This window comes from Hypanus sabinus, unplaced genomic scaffold (genome assembly GCF_030144855.1).
Source record: "Hypanus sabinus isolate sHypSab1 unplaced genomic scaffold, sHypSab1.hap1 scaffold_80, whole genome shotgun sequence".
Taxonomy (NCBI): domain Eukaryota; kingdom Metazoa; phylum Chordata; class Chondrichthyes; order Myliobatiformes; family Dasyatidae; genus Hypanus; species Hypanus sabinus.
The window spans coordinates 93603-109078 of NW_026781651.1; the positions used below are offsets into that span (position 1 = coordinate 93603).

At 41.3% G+C, this 15476-nt stretch overlaps 1 long non-coding RNA gene and 1 pseudogene across 1 annotated transcript; both read left to right on the forward strand.

Moving 5' to 3' along the window:
- Positions 1–15476, forward strand: part of LOC132390183 (zinc finger protein 721-like) — a 641047-nt pseudogene that overhangs the window by 13865 nt on the left and 611706 nt on the right.
- On the forward strand, positions 6019–9954 carry LOC132390194 (uncharacterized). The gene is made up of 3 exons (XR_009510817.1): positions 6019–6495; positions 6583–6767; positions 8291–9954. It is a non-coding gene; the product is annotated as an uncharacterized LOC132390194 (long non-coding RNA).

Consider the following 15476-nt stretch of genomic DNA (forward strand, 5'->3'; position numbering starts at 1 on the left):
TGTTGTTACTGTTGTGTTGTTGTGTTGCTCTGGAGCCGGAGTAATAATTATTTCGACCTCATTTACACGTGTCTGCTGAAAATGGAATTAAGCAACCCTGAATCTTGAATAAACATTTCAGCAGCTGAGCGTCACATTTCTGTCTCTCAGCGTTATTGCGGCAGAGCGCCACCTGGTGACAATGGAGTCCACAAATCAGTGTGTCCTGTTATTGCGGCAAATCACCACCAAGTGGCAGTGTTGTCCACAAAAGGGGGAGGTTTACAGCGATAAGGAGGGGTGTCGGGGCTGGAAGCCAACTGCAAGTGGATGAAGTGCCAGACCTGCCGATAACCTCTCTCCTCATCACGAGTCAGGGTCCCAAACTGTCCTTCTATATGAGGCAACTTCTCAACATCGGGACTGTTGTGGTGATCTACTGTTTCCAGTTTTCCAGTTGTGGCCTCCTCGACATTAGTGAGACCCGATGTAGTCTCTGCTTTCTGCACTCTGTCCCGATGAGATTCTGCAGATGTTGGAGATGCAGAGTAACAGACACAAAATGTTGGAGGAAGTTAGGAGGTCCGGTAGCTTCTATAGAGGGGGATAAAGCAAAACAGAGATTTCCTGCCGAGACCCTTCATCGGGACTGGAAGTGGGGAGAAGCCGGAATAAGATGGTGCGGGGAGCGGAAAGTGTCCAAGCTGGTAGATGATAGGTGAAGCCAGATAAGAGTGAAGGTGAGTGGGTGGGGGCGGTGGGAGATGAAGTGAGACGCTGTGAGCTGGCAGGTGGAAAATGCAAAGGGTTGAACAAAAAGGAATCTGATAGGATAGGAGAGTGGATAATGGGGAGGAAAAAGTAAAAGCGGAACGAGAGAGAGACAATCCGCAGTGGGGAAGAGTGGAGACAGGATGGAGGAGACGGGCGTGTGGGTTGATGAAAAAAAAAGGTAGAGGTAGAAGTTAAAGATATCGATGTTCATGTCATTGAGGAGTAAACTACCCGGATGTAATATGAGGTGTTGCTCCTCCAACCTGAGAGTGCGCTCATCGTGTTAGTTAAACAATGAACTGGAAGGGAGAGTGGATTGATAATTTCCCTCTGGGATCCGTATTAAATCAATCCTCTCTCAACTTAAACCAGTGCTCTCTGATTGTTGATTCCACAAAGGTGGGCAAAAGGACTGCGCATATACCCCATTTCTGTACCCTCATGGTTTGGAACGCCTGCATAAGGTCACCTCAATCTCCTGCACTTCAAGGTGTGAAATCCCAACCTGTCCAACCTCTCTCCAGAACTCAGTCCCTCGAGTACCGGCACCATTCTCGTAAACCTCCCCTGCACTCATTCCAGCATGACGTCCTCTCTCCTGTAGCAGAATGACCAAACAGGAGGAAATTTGCAGCTGCTGGAAATTCAAACAACACACACAAAATGCTGGTGGCACTGTCAGAAGCACTGTTAGTGACGAAGGGTCTCGGCCCGAAAAGTCGACAGTGCTTCTCCCTATAAATGCTGCCTGGCCTGCTGTGTTCCACCAGCATTTTGTGCAGAATGACCAAAACTGAATACAATAATCCAGGCGCGAATACTCTAATCCTAATGAAACCTCACTGGCCTCTTCTTCAGACCATGAGCCATGAGATACCGGACAGAGGCCGCTCAGCCAATCGAGTCTGCTCCGCCATTCCTTCGTGTCCAATTGATTATCTCTCAACCCCATTCTCCTGCCTTCTCCCCATAATCTTTGAACATCCATTTAAAATACACTCAATGACTTGACCGCTACTCCGTTCATGGGAATGAATTCTAAAGATTAAAATTCCTCCTTATCTCTGCTGTCAGTTGATGCCCTATACATTGAGGGCTGTCCTCTGGTCCCAGATTCACACAGTACAGGGTGCATCTTCTTCACAGCCACTCTGTCTATGCCTTTCAATATTTAATAGTCTTCATTGAGATCCCCTCTCTTTCTTCCAGACCAGCGAGTACAGGGTCAAAGCCGTCTAATGCTCCTCATACTTAACCATTGCATTCCTGGAATCACCCTCGTGAAACTTCTCCGGACCAGCTCCAATACGAGAGTAGCATTTTCTCAGATAACAGGTCGGAAACAACTCACAATACACCGAGCGATCTGACCAATGCGTTTTAAAGCTAGTGTCACATCCTTGCTATTATATGCTAACATTACTGTTGCCATCCTTAATCAACACAATCTGCAAGCAAAACAACAGGGACTCCTGCTCAAGGACTCCCAAGTACCTATGCTCTTCTGATTTTTGAATTTTCTCCCATTTTTTTTCTACGCCCCTATTCCTTCTACAAATTGTACATGACCGTTCCCTTGCACACACCGTGTTACATCCGCCACTTCGTTGCCTGTTCTCCAAACCTATCGAAGTCTTTCTGCAGACTCCCACTTCTCTCGAAACTACCTGCCCCGTACGTATCCTTGTATCAACTGCAAAGTTCGTCGCCAAGGTATCAATTCCGTTATCCATATCATTCAGATTTAACATGAAACGATGCGGTCTCAATACTGACCCCTACAGAACACCATGAGATACCGACAGCAAAGCAGAAATGTCCATATTATTCTGACTCTTTCTCCCTTGTCAGTCAGCCAATCTTCGATCCAAACACGTCTCTTTCCTGTAATTCCATGAGCTGTCATCTTGTTAAGCAGCCTCACATGCAGCAACTTGGAAACATAGAAACATGAAAATCTTGCAGCACAGTATAGGCCCTTCGTCCCACAAAGCTGTGCCAAACCTTTGAAATACCTAGGCTTACTCATAGCCCTCTATTTTTTCTGAGCTCCATATACCTATCCAGGAGTCTTTTAAAAGACCATTTCGGCCTCCACCACCACCGCCGGCAGACCATTCCACACACTCACCACTCTCTGCGTAAAAATCTTACCCCTGACATCTCCTCTGTACCTACCTCCAAGCACATTTAAACTGTGCCCTCTCGTGTAGTCATTTCAGCCCTAGGGAAAAGCCTCTGACAAACCCCATGATCGATGCCTCTCATCATCTTGTACACCTCTATCAGGTCATCTCTCATCCACCGTCACTCCAAGGAGAAAGGGCCGAGTTCATTCAACTTCTTCTCATAAGGAATTCTCCTCAATCCAGGCAACATCGTTGTAAATCGCCTCAGCAACATTTCTATGGCTTCCACGTCCTTCCTGTAGTGAGGCGACCAGGACTGCGCACTATATTCCAAAATGCGTCTGATCAGGGTCCTATATAGCTGCAACAGTAAGTCACGACTTTTAAACTCAGTCGAATGGTGGATGAAGGCCAATGCACCGCACGACTTCTTAACCACGGAGTCAACTTGTGTTGCAGCTTTGAGTGTCCTATGGACTGGAACCCCAAGATCCCTTTGATTCTGCACACTGTCAAGAGTCTTACCATTAATGCTATATTCTGCCATCATATTTGCCCCATCAAAATGAACAACCTCACACTTATCTAGGTTGAACTCCATCTGCCAGTTCTCAGCCCAGTTTTGCATCCTGTCAATGTCCCACTGTAACCTCTATCATCCTTCCACACGATCCACAGCACCCACAACATTTGTGGCATTAGCAAAATTAATAAACCATCCCTCCACTTCCTCATTCAGGTCAATTATAAAAATCAGAAAGAGTACGGGTCCCAGAACCGATCCCTGAGGCACCCCACTGATCACCGACCTCCATGCAGAATATGACCCGACTACAACCACTCTTTGCATTCTGTGGCAAGCCAGTTCTGGATCCACAAAGCAACGTCCTCTTGGATCCCATGCCTCCTTGCTCTCTCAACTAGCCTTGCATGGGGTACCTTGTTAAAGATCATCTGAAAATCCAAGCAAACAACATCCACTGCCTCTGCTTTATCTATCTTGCCTGTTATTTCCTCAAAATATTCCAAGAGATTTGTCAGACACTATTTCCTGTAAAGGAATCCTGCTGACTTTATCCTACTTCATCATCCTCCCCAATTACAGTACCCAAAACACTCACCCTTAATACACCCGGACATATTCCTGACCACTGAGCTCAGACTAACTGTCCTATCATCTCACTGGACAACATTTTTTTAAAGTGTTGCTTCCACAGAATTGTTTTGTTTATGATAGACTGCTTGACGATTAGCACAAATATAATTTCAGACTACTTGTATCAGGTAGGAATTTGGAAAAACGACAAATTATCTTTTATTGAATATATTATATTTAATTGCATAATGGTGCTGATGCTTTGCAATAGTGCAACTAAGTTAAAAATATTTTGGTAATGGTTTTCATTTGTACTCAGTATCCGAGGCTTTTCGCTTAAGTGTCCAACAATAATTCGCAGAGTTGCTGGATTCAGTGGAAACGGCGTGAATAGATGAAGAGTCGGTCATCTTTGGTCCAAATTCCGTTTGGACCGTCGGGGTCACCAATGTAGCGATGTACTACATGCAGAGCATTCGGTAAGTCATTTTGAGACTAGTTTATTCAAACTTCGCGGCGCTGGCATTTAATCCTTAGCGCCCGCCCTCTCCGGGCGGAAATGACGCCAGAGCTGCATTACTAAAGTCTCTCCAGAATGTTCTCCAGAATGATATCACAAAAAGCACACGACAAAACAGACTGCACTAGAAAATCTACATAATGTTTGGTAATCCCCAATTTCAGAGTCCAGAGAGGCGGCTGCGTATTAATATCGCGCTACCTTCTTAGCGCGTTTCCCGGAAGGGAGAACCAAACCCACCAGACAAAACAAGACGACCCAGACACACCAAGAGACCAACTCTACCACCCAACAAACCAAAAACTAAAGCTACAAGACCTACACAAAACCACATAGTTACACATAGTTATATCTAATGTATAGTTACAACAGTGTAGACAACATCAAATTGATTAAAAAAAAACAGACCATGGGTACAGTAAAAATAGTCCAAAGATGTTAACAGACTATAAGTTGAAAAGAAACCACCACAGAGTTTCCGCAAGTCCTCAGGGTCCCGATAGACTCGTCATCCTACGCAGTCGGCAGAAGGCATTCCCGTGAACGTTCTCCGGACCCGCTCCAATACGAGCACATCTGTTTTCGCAGATTGTAAACTGTTCACAATTCACCAAGAGCGATCTGACCAATGCGTTTTAAAGCTACAGTGTCACGCCCTTGTTATTATATGCTAGCATTCCAGTTGTCATCCTTCATCGATTCAATCTGCAAGCAAACCTTTAAGGACTCCTGCTCAAGGACTCCCAAGTATTTATGCACCTCTGATTTTTGAAATTTCTCCCATTTATTTATTTTTTCTCTACGCCCTTATTCCTTCCACAATTGTACATGACCGTACATTTGCATACACTGTACAATTCCATACATCTCATCCACGACTTCGTTGTCCGTTCTCCAAACCTATCGAAGACCTTTTACAGAATGCAGCTTTGCTCTAAACTATCTGTCTCATATCAGTATCAACTGCAACGTTCTGTGGATGCTGGGAATCCAAGCAACACATACACAAAATGCTGGAGGACCCTAGGAGGCCAGGCAGCATATATGGGAAATGGTAAACAGTCGACGTTTCGGGCCGAGACCCTTCATCAGGACTGGGGGGGAAAACGTGAGACGTCAGTGGAAGAAGTGCGGGGGTGAAAAGGGTAGAGTAAGTGGTCGGTGATAGGTGAAACTGCGAGAGGGGGAGTAGTGAAGGTGGAAAAAAACTTCTTAGGATTTTATTTCCTTAACGATCCTCGAAAAATCATTGCTAATGCCTCCACATCTCTTCAGCCACCTCCTTCAGATCTCTGGGGTGTATACCATATGGTACAGGTGACCTGTTTACCTTCAGACCATATCAGTTTCCAAGAACCTTCTCCCGAGTAACGTAACTTCACACATTCTGACCACTGACATCTGGTACTTCCGTATTCCTGCCGGTGTCTTCGAGAGATGAGTGATGTACAAGACTTATTCAGTTCATCTGGCATGACCTTGCACTCCGAGCCCATTACTACCTCTCCATCATAATTTTTCAGTGGTTCGACATCCGCTTCTGCCTTTCTTTTACACTATAATTACCTGAAGAAACATTTGGTATCCTCTTTAATATTACCGGCTAGCTCACTGAAGTGTTCCATCTTTTCCTTCTTAATTATTTTAGTTGCATTCTGTTGGTTTTTAAAATCTTCTCAATCCTTCAACATACTAGTGATTTTTGCTCTATGCCCTCTCTTTGGTTTTTCTTAACAGCCACGGTTTTGTCACCTTAGCTTTAAAATTCTACTTCCTCTTTGTGATGCATAGAAATTTGAGGGGCGAAGAACATCTCAGGCAGAACTGCAGTCAGCTCGACTTCTTCAGTCTGCAGGAAATTCAAGGGGAACCTCTTCACCCACAGAGTGGTGACTGTTTGGAACTCATTCACATGGACAGTGAGAGGTGAACAACAGGGGAGGATTTGAAAGATCTGCTGTGGAACAGAATCACTGGCAAGGTCCAGCCGGCCTGAGGTGACTCTCTGCTGTACACTAGGTGTGTTATAAATTCACTAAGCACCGGAGACAGTGTTTAATATAGAGTTGATTTATTTGTCACAGGTCTAGTCCCATTAAAGGTGACTATGCAGCAGAAGAAACTCCTCACATGCCTGGTGAGCAGCAGCAATAATTGCAGAGTTCAGCACCGACACTCACTCTCGAATTTGCATTCAGCAACGCTGATGAATAAATATTCAGCATGCAGCTCATTGAAACGTTCTCCCAGTGTGAACCGGTAGTGTGTGGTAAGTGTAACACGCTGTAAGGTTTCACTGCTAAAGTAACGGCCTCTCTGTAATGTTTCGCTGCTGAGGTAATGGTTTCTCTGTGGCAGCAATGTTTAGGGGAAGACTAGAGGAAATAGGGTTTTCGAGTGTGGGGCTATGCAATGACAGAAATATTCTTTCTTGTGAGTCTGGAAGAGAGATTTTCACGGTTTTTTGCTGGCGAGAGATGAGAAGACGTGAATGGAGAGAGCGGGCCCTTTTTCTTTTTTTTCAGTTTCTTTACTAACCCTGTAGTCAAAATAAGTATTATAGAGCTCAATCGTTTAATTGCATATTGTGCATCGTTTGTTACTTCGGGGTACTGATCTGTACCATGGGAAACATCACACAGCATTCACCCAAATGAGATTTCCTAAGTTTGCTCGGGCTGGGGGGGGGGGGGTGGGGCTATCACCCCGTATATTAAACTGCCAGCTGAAGCGATCGTTACGTAAGGTTAGATGAATGAGTGAATAGCTTCCCTCATTCACAGCAGATGAACAACCTCTCCACAGTGTGTACTGAATGATTGGTTGATTTGGCTGTGAAAATCTCCTGATAAAGTCTGCACAGGTGATTAGTCTCTACCCAGTGTGAACTCGCTTGTGTCTCTGTAGTTGAAATGACAAAGTGAATCCCTTCCCACACATTGAAGCCAGAATTATTCTTCTCCGTCGAGTCTACGCCGTAGGCTCTACTTGGCCGCGTACCCGACGCTGCACCCTCGGCTGTATGCCGTAGCCTAATGCGCACATACCTAAAAATGCAACTACGCATCACAGCTACGCAGACGACAAGAACTGTGATTGGTCCACTTAGTAGCAGCCAGTTTCCTTTTCTTTTTCAATTTTTTTATTAAGTTTCAAATTTAATAAGCATAGCAATTATATAACGATACAAAGAGATCGGGATTACATTAATAACGGTTGACACGTAAAAGCACAGATTTCAATTGACAAATATAGTTTAACCTCCTAATCTCATAGCAACTAACCATGAAAGAGATATTATATAAGGAGAAAAAAATCGTAAACTAGAAAAAACACTAAACTTAAAAAAAGACAGAATTGGGCTGTCATATTACAACGGCTGAAATTATTTGGCGTTAACTCCGCTCGTCTATACAAGAACAAAAACTTATTACACAAGATTCGGAAAGGGTCAACTTACATCATATGAAACTATTGAATAAATGGCCTCAAAGTCTCTTCAGATTCAACCGAAGGATCCACAGTACCACTCCTAATTTTTTCCACGTTTAGGCATGTTATGGTTTGGGGAACCATTCAAATGTAGTAGGGAGATTGGAATCTTTCAATTTAAGTAAAGTAGATCTGCTGGCCGTTAATGTAACAAATGCAATTAGAGGACAAGCTGACGAGGATAAATGACTAGAGTCCATCACCGGTCGTCCAAAAATTGCGGTAGTAGGATGTGGTTGTAAATCAATACGCAGAACTACTGAGATAATATCTCAAAATATCCTTCCAATATTTTTTTAGAGGAGGACAAGACCAGAACATATGTGTCAAGGAAGCTACCTCGGAATTACATCCATCAGAAAACAGGATTTAATGGCAGTAAAAATGAGCAAACTTATCCTTGGACATATGAGCCCGATGAACCACCTTAAATTGCATGAAGGCATGTCTGACACACACTGAAGAGGTATTTTCTAGTTCAAGAATTTTCTCCCATTTCTGTACAGGTAAAGGTATCCCAAGTTCTCTTTTCCACTCATTCTTAATTTTATCAGAAGTATCCAAGTGTATTTTCATAATTAAATCATAAATAAATGATAATAAACTCTTCTGATGTGGATTTGAACTTTTTTCCCCCGTAACTTCAATTTGATGTGATATCGGAACAGAAGGTAAAATAACATTCAAAAAGTTTCTAATCTGTAAATATCAGAAAAAGTGTGATCTAGGCGAATTATATATATTAGAAAGTTGTTCAAAAGAAATAAAACAATCATCCATAAATAAGTCACGAAAACATAATTTTCCCTTTGTTTGCAATAAAAGAAAAGCTTGATCAATTTAAATGGTTGAAAGAAAAAAAAATAGATATAATAGAACTTGACAGTATATATTTATTTGGTCCAAAAACGTACCAAAATTGAAACCATATTCCTATTGTATGCTTAATTATTGTAATTACCATTTGCTTATTAAATTTAGTAAGTGCAAAGGGAACCACAGCCCCTAACATAGAAGCCAATGAAAACTCCTGTCGAGACTCACGCTCAAGGTTCATCCAACTCTTGTGTCCAAAACATTAAATATCGAATATTAATTGCCCGATAATAAAAACTATGATCCGGCAAAACCAAGCCGCCTTCCTTTTTTGATTTCTGTAACTATTTCTAATTTAACCTGGGATTTCTATTCTGCCATCCATATGCAGAAATTTTAGAATCAATAATATTAAAAAAATGTTAGAGATAAAAATTGATACTGCCTGAAATAGGTACTGAAATTTAGGTAAAATAATCATCTTAATAGCATTAATGGAACCAATCAAGGATAAGGACAATGGGGACCATTTAGTAAACAATTGTTTAGCCTGATCAATTAAGGGTAAACATTAACTTTAAATAAATCGTTGTGCTTCTTAGTAATTTTAACACCCAAATAAATAAAATAATCAGCAAGCAATCTAAATGGTAACTGTCTGTAAATTGAGACTTGCCTATTTAATGGGGAAAGCACTTTTATTAAGATTCAGTTTATAAGCAGAAAAACTACTAAACTGTGCAAGATGTGTTATTACTGCAGGAATGGATTACTCTGGATTAGAAATATCTAGCGACAGGTTATCTGCATATTGTGATACTTTACGCGTCCCATTCCCATGAGTAACACCAAATATATTGGGTGAATCACGAATAGCAATTGCCAAGGGCTCCAGGCCAATATCTGATAGTAAGGGACAGCCTTGTCTAGTACCTTGGAAAAGCCTAAAGAAAGGGGATCTCTGATTATTAGTGAAACAGACGCCAAAGGTATATGTTATATCAATTGTATCCAAGATATAAATTTTGGGCTAAAAGTAAATTTCTCTAGTATTTTAAACAAATATTCCCATTCAAATGTATCAAACGCCGTCTCGGCATCGACCGAGATAACACATTCTGGTGTCTTAGATAAAGTCATGTATACAATGTTCATTGACCTCCAAACATTAAAATGTGTATAATGATTTTTAATAAATCCTGTCTGATGCTCGGAGACAATTTGTGGCAATATCTTCACCAATCTAATTGCTAATATTTGAGAAAGGATTTTAGATACAACATTCACAAAGATATAGTTCTGTCTGTTGCACATTCAGTGAGATCATTTATCATTTTTGGGAATTAAATAAATTGATGCTTCATAAAATGTTTGTGGTAACTTATGTACAAATAAAGCATCTTTAAAAATTTTACCTAACCAGGGAGAAAGTAAACCGGAAAAAGATTTTAAAAATTCAGCTGTATACTCATCCGGACCAGGTGCTTTACCAGAATTCATTGAATAAATTGCTTTCTTTATTTCCTCTTCAGTAATGGGTGTGTCTAATACTAAATGTTCATCAACTGATAATTTCAGAATATTTAATTTCCTGAAAAATTCATGCATTATGATAGAATCCTCAGGAAATTCTGATTAGTATAAATTGGTATAAAATTCTTGAAAAAATTTGTTAATTTCGTCATGGTAAACCGTCAAAGTACCATCCTGTTTAAGAACCCTATTAATCTGAAGTTTCGCTAAAGCAGCTTTTAATTGGTTAGCCAATAATTTACCCAATTTATCAACAAATATATAAAGTAACTGATTTTCAATCAGGGATGTTAATAACAAATGATGTTGCATCTGAAGTTCAACTCTCTCTTTATAAAGCATCAAATGGGGAGCAATAGAATAATTTCTATCAATTTCTTTAATCTTATCAACCAATGTACGTATTTCATTATTAATTTGAAATTATTTTTTTTTTCAATCCAGCAGAGTGTGAAATAATTTACCCTCGGATATATGTTTTAAAGGCATCGTGTGATATCCCACTTAAAATTTCTTCCGTTGAGTTAGTTGAAAAGAAAAAAGCAATCTGTTCTTTAATGAAATTAATAAAATTTAAGCCCTGAAGTAAAATAGAGTTGAACCGCCATTGTTTGGTACCAAAGGTTACATCAGTTAACTTAACTGATCATTTCAAAGGTGCATGATCGGAAATGGCAATGTTATCATATTCACAGGCAGTGACAAATGAAACTAATCGAAAATCAATAAAGGTGTAAAGGAATCTAGAGTAATTATGATATACATGAGAAAAAAGAGAACTCTTTTTCATTAGGATATAAAAACCTCCTAATTTTTAAAATTCCAGAGTCAACTAAGAAGGAATTAATAAAAATAGCAGATTTGTTTGTAAGTACCTGATTAGGCACAGACTTATCCATCATACGTTTCAGACATCAATTAAAATCTCCACCCATTATTACCATATATTCATATAAATTGAGAAGAAATGCAAAAAAGTGCTTAAATTCAGTATAGTCAGTATTTAGTGCATAAATATTAACCAAAACTAATTTATTGTCATAAAGTTAACCGGTGTTTAATAGAAGTCTATCATATTGGTCTGAAATTGTATCATAGTGAACAAATGAAATCTAGGAGTCTATAAAAAAAAGAAACACCTTTCACCTTAGTCGATGAGTTAGAGTGAAACTGTTGGTCTTTCCGAAAACTAAGGAAGCGCTGATTACCCTCCTTACTCAGATGAGTCTCCTGCGCAAAAATAATCTGAACATTCAGTCTATGAAAAACTCAAAAAATATTCTTCCATTTAATTGGATGATTCAAACCGTTCGTATTCCATGAAACAAAATTAATAATGACAAAATTAATTAGGAATATCCATTTTCCTTAAATAAACAATGTAGTATGTAAAGGGTTAACCATATTGCATAGGAAACTCACGAATCAGGAAGATGGAAAATAGTTTAAAGAGGAAACGGAAGTTACGACAATACAGACATTTTTGTAGTTTCAGTTCAGCCAAAAAGAAAAAAATACTAGACTAAAAATAGCCCTACCCCCCCCCCCCCCACCCCAAACCACAAAGACCAAAAACCTGGCCAATAGATAGCCAAACAACTATCTAAGAACCTCCCTACCCTTGTCTCCCTTGAGGGCAAATCTATCAAAATAAAAAAAATAAGAAACAAACCACCCATTGTCAAAACATTACGAGAGGAATGTCAAGCAGATGTTAGAGAAAAAACAGCCAATTGCAGACCATTTTAAAAGGAAAGGTCTTAAAAATGACACAAAATACAATTTTAATAATATTTCAAGAAAAAGGAAATAATCAGCAAATCAAAGTCTTAATGATTTTCAAAAGCAAACAACTAAAAATAAAAAAGTAAAACAATGAAGGAAAAATTAAAGGAACTTTAACGTGGAAACATAATAAACGTCCGTACGTCAAAACACAGTGCGACTGTAATCAACCCAAGGGCAAAGTTCTAAAGTGTCCAAATCTATAAGCTGGTTGTTAATTAATAAACCAGATACACAGACATAAAGGAACCGTAAATTTCATAGACATCCACGCTCAAATATTGATCTTCAAAACATTAGACATCTGCGTTCAAGCTTAGATCTTCGAGAAATTGTTTTGCTTCATTCACGGATTTAAAGCATTTGAATGATTTGTCGGGCAGAGCAACCCTTAGGTGAAATGTTTAGAACAAAGCTGGACAAAGATTCCTCTGATATAATTCTGACATCACCATTTTAAAATGCAATCTTTCTTGCATAACCTCAGGACAAAAATCTACAACAAAATGAAACTTAAGATGCTGATGCTCAGTAACTCCTTTCTGATGAGCAATCGGAATGAAGAGCTCCTTAGTATTCCCATTGTGACATCGTAGAATTACATGACGCGGTTTTAACCCTTTCGACGGTTTTGGTTTCAGCGCCCGATGTGCGCGGTCGAGCGCAGGAAGAAAAACCTCTGAGCCAAAGACCTCCATTCAGAATTGAGAAAAAAATGAGTAAGATCCCAGCTCTCAATGTCCTCACTGTGTCTATTATTCGCAAATTCAGTCTGTGGCTTCGACTCTCCAAATCAATAATCTTGACTTTATTCTGCTCCAATATATGAGTGGTCAAAGTTCATTTCTTTTCCAAAGAATTCAATTTGTGATCTCTGTTTCAAGCTGTTACAAGCGATGAAATTTCTCACTGCTGTTTTTTTGTTCTTCTTTTCAAGTGTTGCCAACCTACCTTCACTCTCCTTTAACCATACTTCCAAGGTAGTAAACCTTTTAGCAAGTTTTTCATCCAAAAGAATCGAGATAGCCTGTAAAGTAAGTTGAAACTTTTTAGGCTGTTCAAAGACACCTGCTTTCTTCCCATTTCCATTGCAGTTTCCTTGCCTTCAGCTAATGCCTTTCTTCCTCTGTAAGCCATTTTAGTCGATTAAAATTCAAATTCAAATATATAAAAGTGTTATAAACACTTTGATAAAGATATTAAAGGGGTGGTAAGTAAATTTAAAATGAATAGAGCAAAGCCGGAAAGCGACTCCATGTAGCGCCTCCAAGAGAGTCTTTTGCCTAATGTAGCCTAACGTGCACATTCCCAAAACTGTAACTATGCATCGTGGTGACACAGACAGCAAGAACTGTGATTGATCTACTTGGCAGCAGCCAGTTTCCTCCTACGCATATCCTGTTGTTTCAAAGTTGGAAAATGGAACAAATTGAGGAGAGGGTAAGTGAGGAAGTCAGAAAATATGTACATTTGCACGACTCTTCACCGGCACACAATAAAGACTTGAAAATGGCATCAAATTTGTGGAAAGAAATTTCCACAAGAGCGGCTTGGACGTCATGGACTGCACAAAGAAATGGAAAAATTTCTCTCTTTCTGCGCTGCAGTAATTTCAATAAAAGTAACTCTTGTTCAACATCCATTAGCTCCAACTCCAACAAGATGAACTCAGCAGTTGCCATCGTTCCCAACTCCACTCGAGTCAATTCAACACAGTGGAATAGCACCCCAACACCAACTAGCGTTTTGGCAGAGCAACGCAGGCACACAAACACACAAGTAGAAATGCTCACAACTGTGTAGACAACATGCATGGGCTACTGCATATGCTACACCATAGTGCCTACTCAGAGGTATAATTCAGGCTTGAGCAGGTGAATGGCTTCTCCCCAGAGTGTACTGACCGGTGTGCTTGTAGGTGGGATGACTGTGTGAATCCCTTCCCACAGTCTGAGCAACTGAACAGCCTCTCTCCAGTGTGAACTCGCTGATGTACCTTCAGTTGAGATGAGCAAGAGAATCCCTTCCCACAGTCTGAGCAGGTGAACGGCCTCTCCCCAGTGTGAACTCGCTGGTGTACCTTCAGATGAAATGACCGAGTGAATCGCTTCCCACAGACTGAGCATGTGAACGGCCTCTCCCCAGTGTGAACTCGCTGATGTAGCTTCAGTTCAGATGAGCGAGTGAATCCCTTCCCACAGTCTGAGCAGATGAACGGCCTCTCTCCAGTGTGAACTCGTTGATGTACCTTCAGTTTAGATGAGCAAGTGAATCCCTTCCCACAGTCTGAGCAGCTGAACGGCCGCTCCCCAGTGTGAACTCTTTGATGTACTTTCAGTTGAGATGACTGAGTGAATCCCTTCCCACAGTCTGAACAGGTGAACGACCACTCCCCAGTGTGTACTGACTGGTGTCTCAGTAGCTGAGATGACAAAGTGAAACCCTCCCCACAGTACGGGCAGGTAAATGGCCGCTCCCCCGTGTGAACTGACCTGTGTGCTTGTAGGTGAGATGACTGAGTGAATCTCTTCCCACAGTCCGAGCAGGTGAACGGCCGCTCACCGATGTGAACCCGCTGGTGAGCCATTAGGGCGGATGACCGAGTGAATCCCTTCCCACACACTGAGCAGGTGTATGGCTTCTCCCCAGTGTGAGCTGACTGGTGTCTCAGTAGCTGAGTCGACAAAATGAATCCCTTCCCACAGTATGAACAGGTAAACAGCCTCTCCCCAGTGTGAACTGACCTGTGTGCTCGTAGGTGGGCTGACTGAGTGAATCTCTTCCCACAGTCTGAGCAGGGGAATGGCCTCTCCCCAGTGTGCACTTGCTGATGTACCTTCAATTTAGATGACTGAGTGAATCCCTTCCCACAGTCTGAGCAGGTGAACGGCCGCTCGCCAGTGTGAACTCTCTGATGTACCTTCAGTTCAGATGACTGAGTGAATCCCTTCCCACAGTCTGAGCAGGTGAACGGCCGCTCGCCAGTGTGAACTCTCTGATGTACCTTCAGTTCAGATGACTGAGTGAATCCCTTCCCACAGTCTGAGCAGGTGAATGGCCGCTCCCCAGTGTGAATTCTCTGATGTACCTTCAGTTTAGATGAGCAGCTGAAGCCTTTCCCACAGTCTGAGCAGGTGAACGGCCTCTCTCCAGTGTGAACTCGTTGGTGAGCCATTAGGGTGGATGACTTAGTGAATCCCTTCACACAGTCTGAGCGGGTGAAAGGCCTCTGCCCCAGTGTGAATTGACAGGTTTGTTCACAGGAGGGAAGACCTACTGAATCCCTTCTCACACAGAGATCAGGTGAATGGCATTGTCCCAGTGTGAACTTGCTGATGTCCCTTTAGCTGAA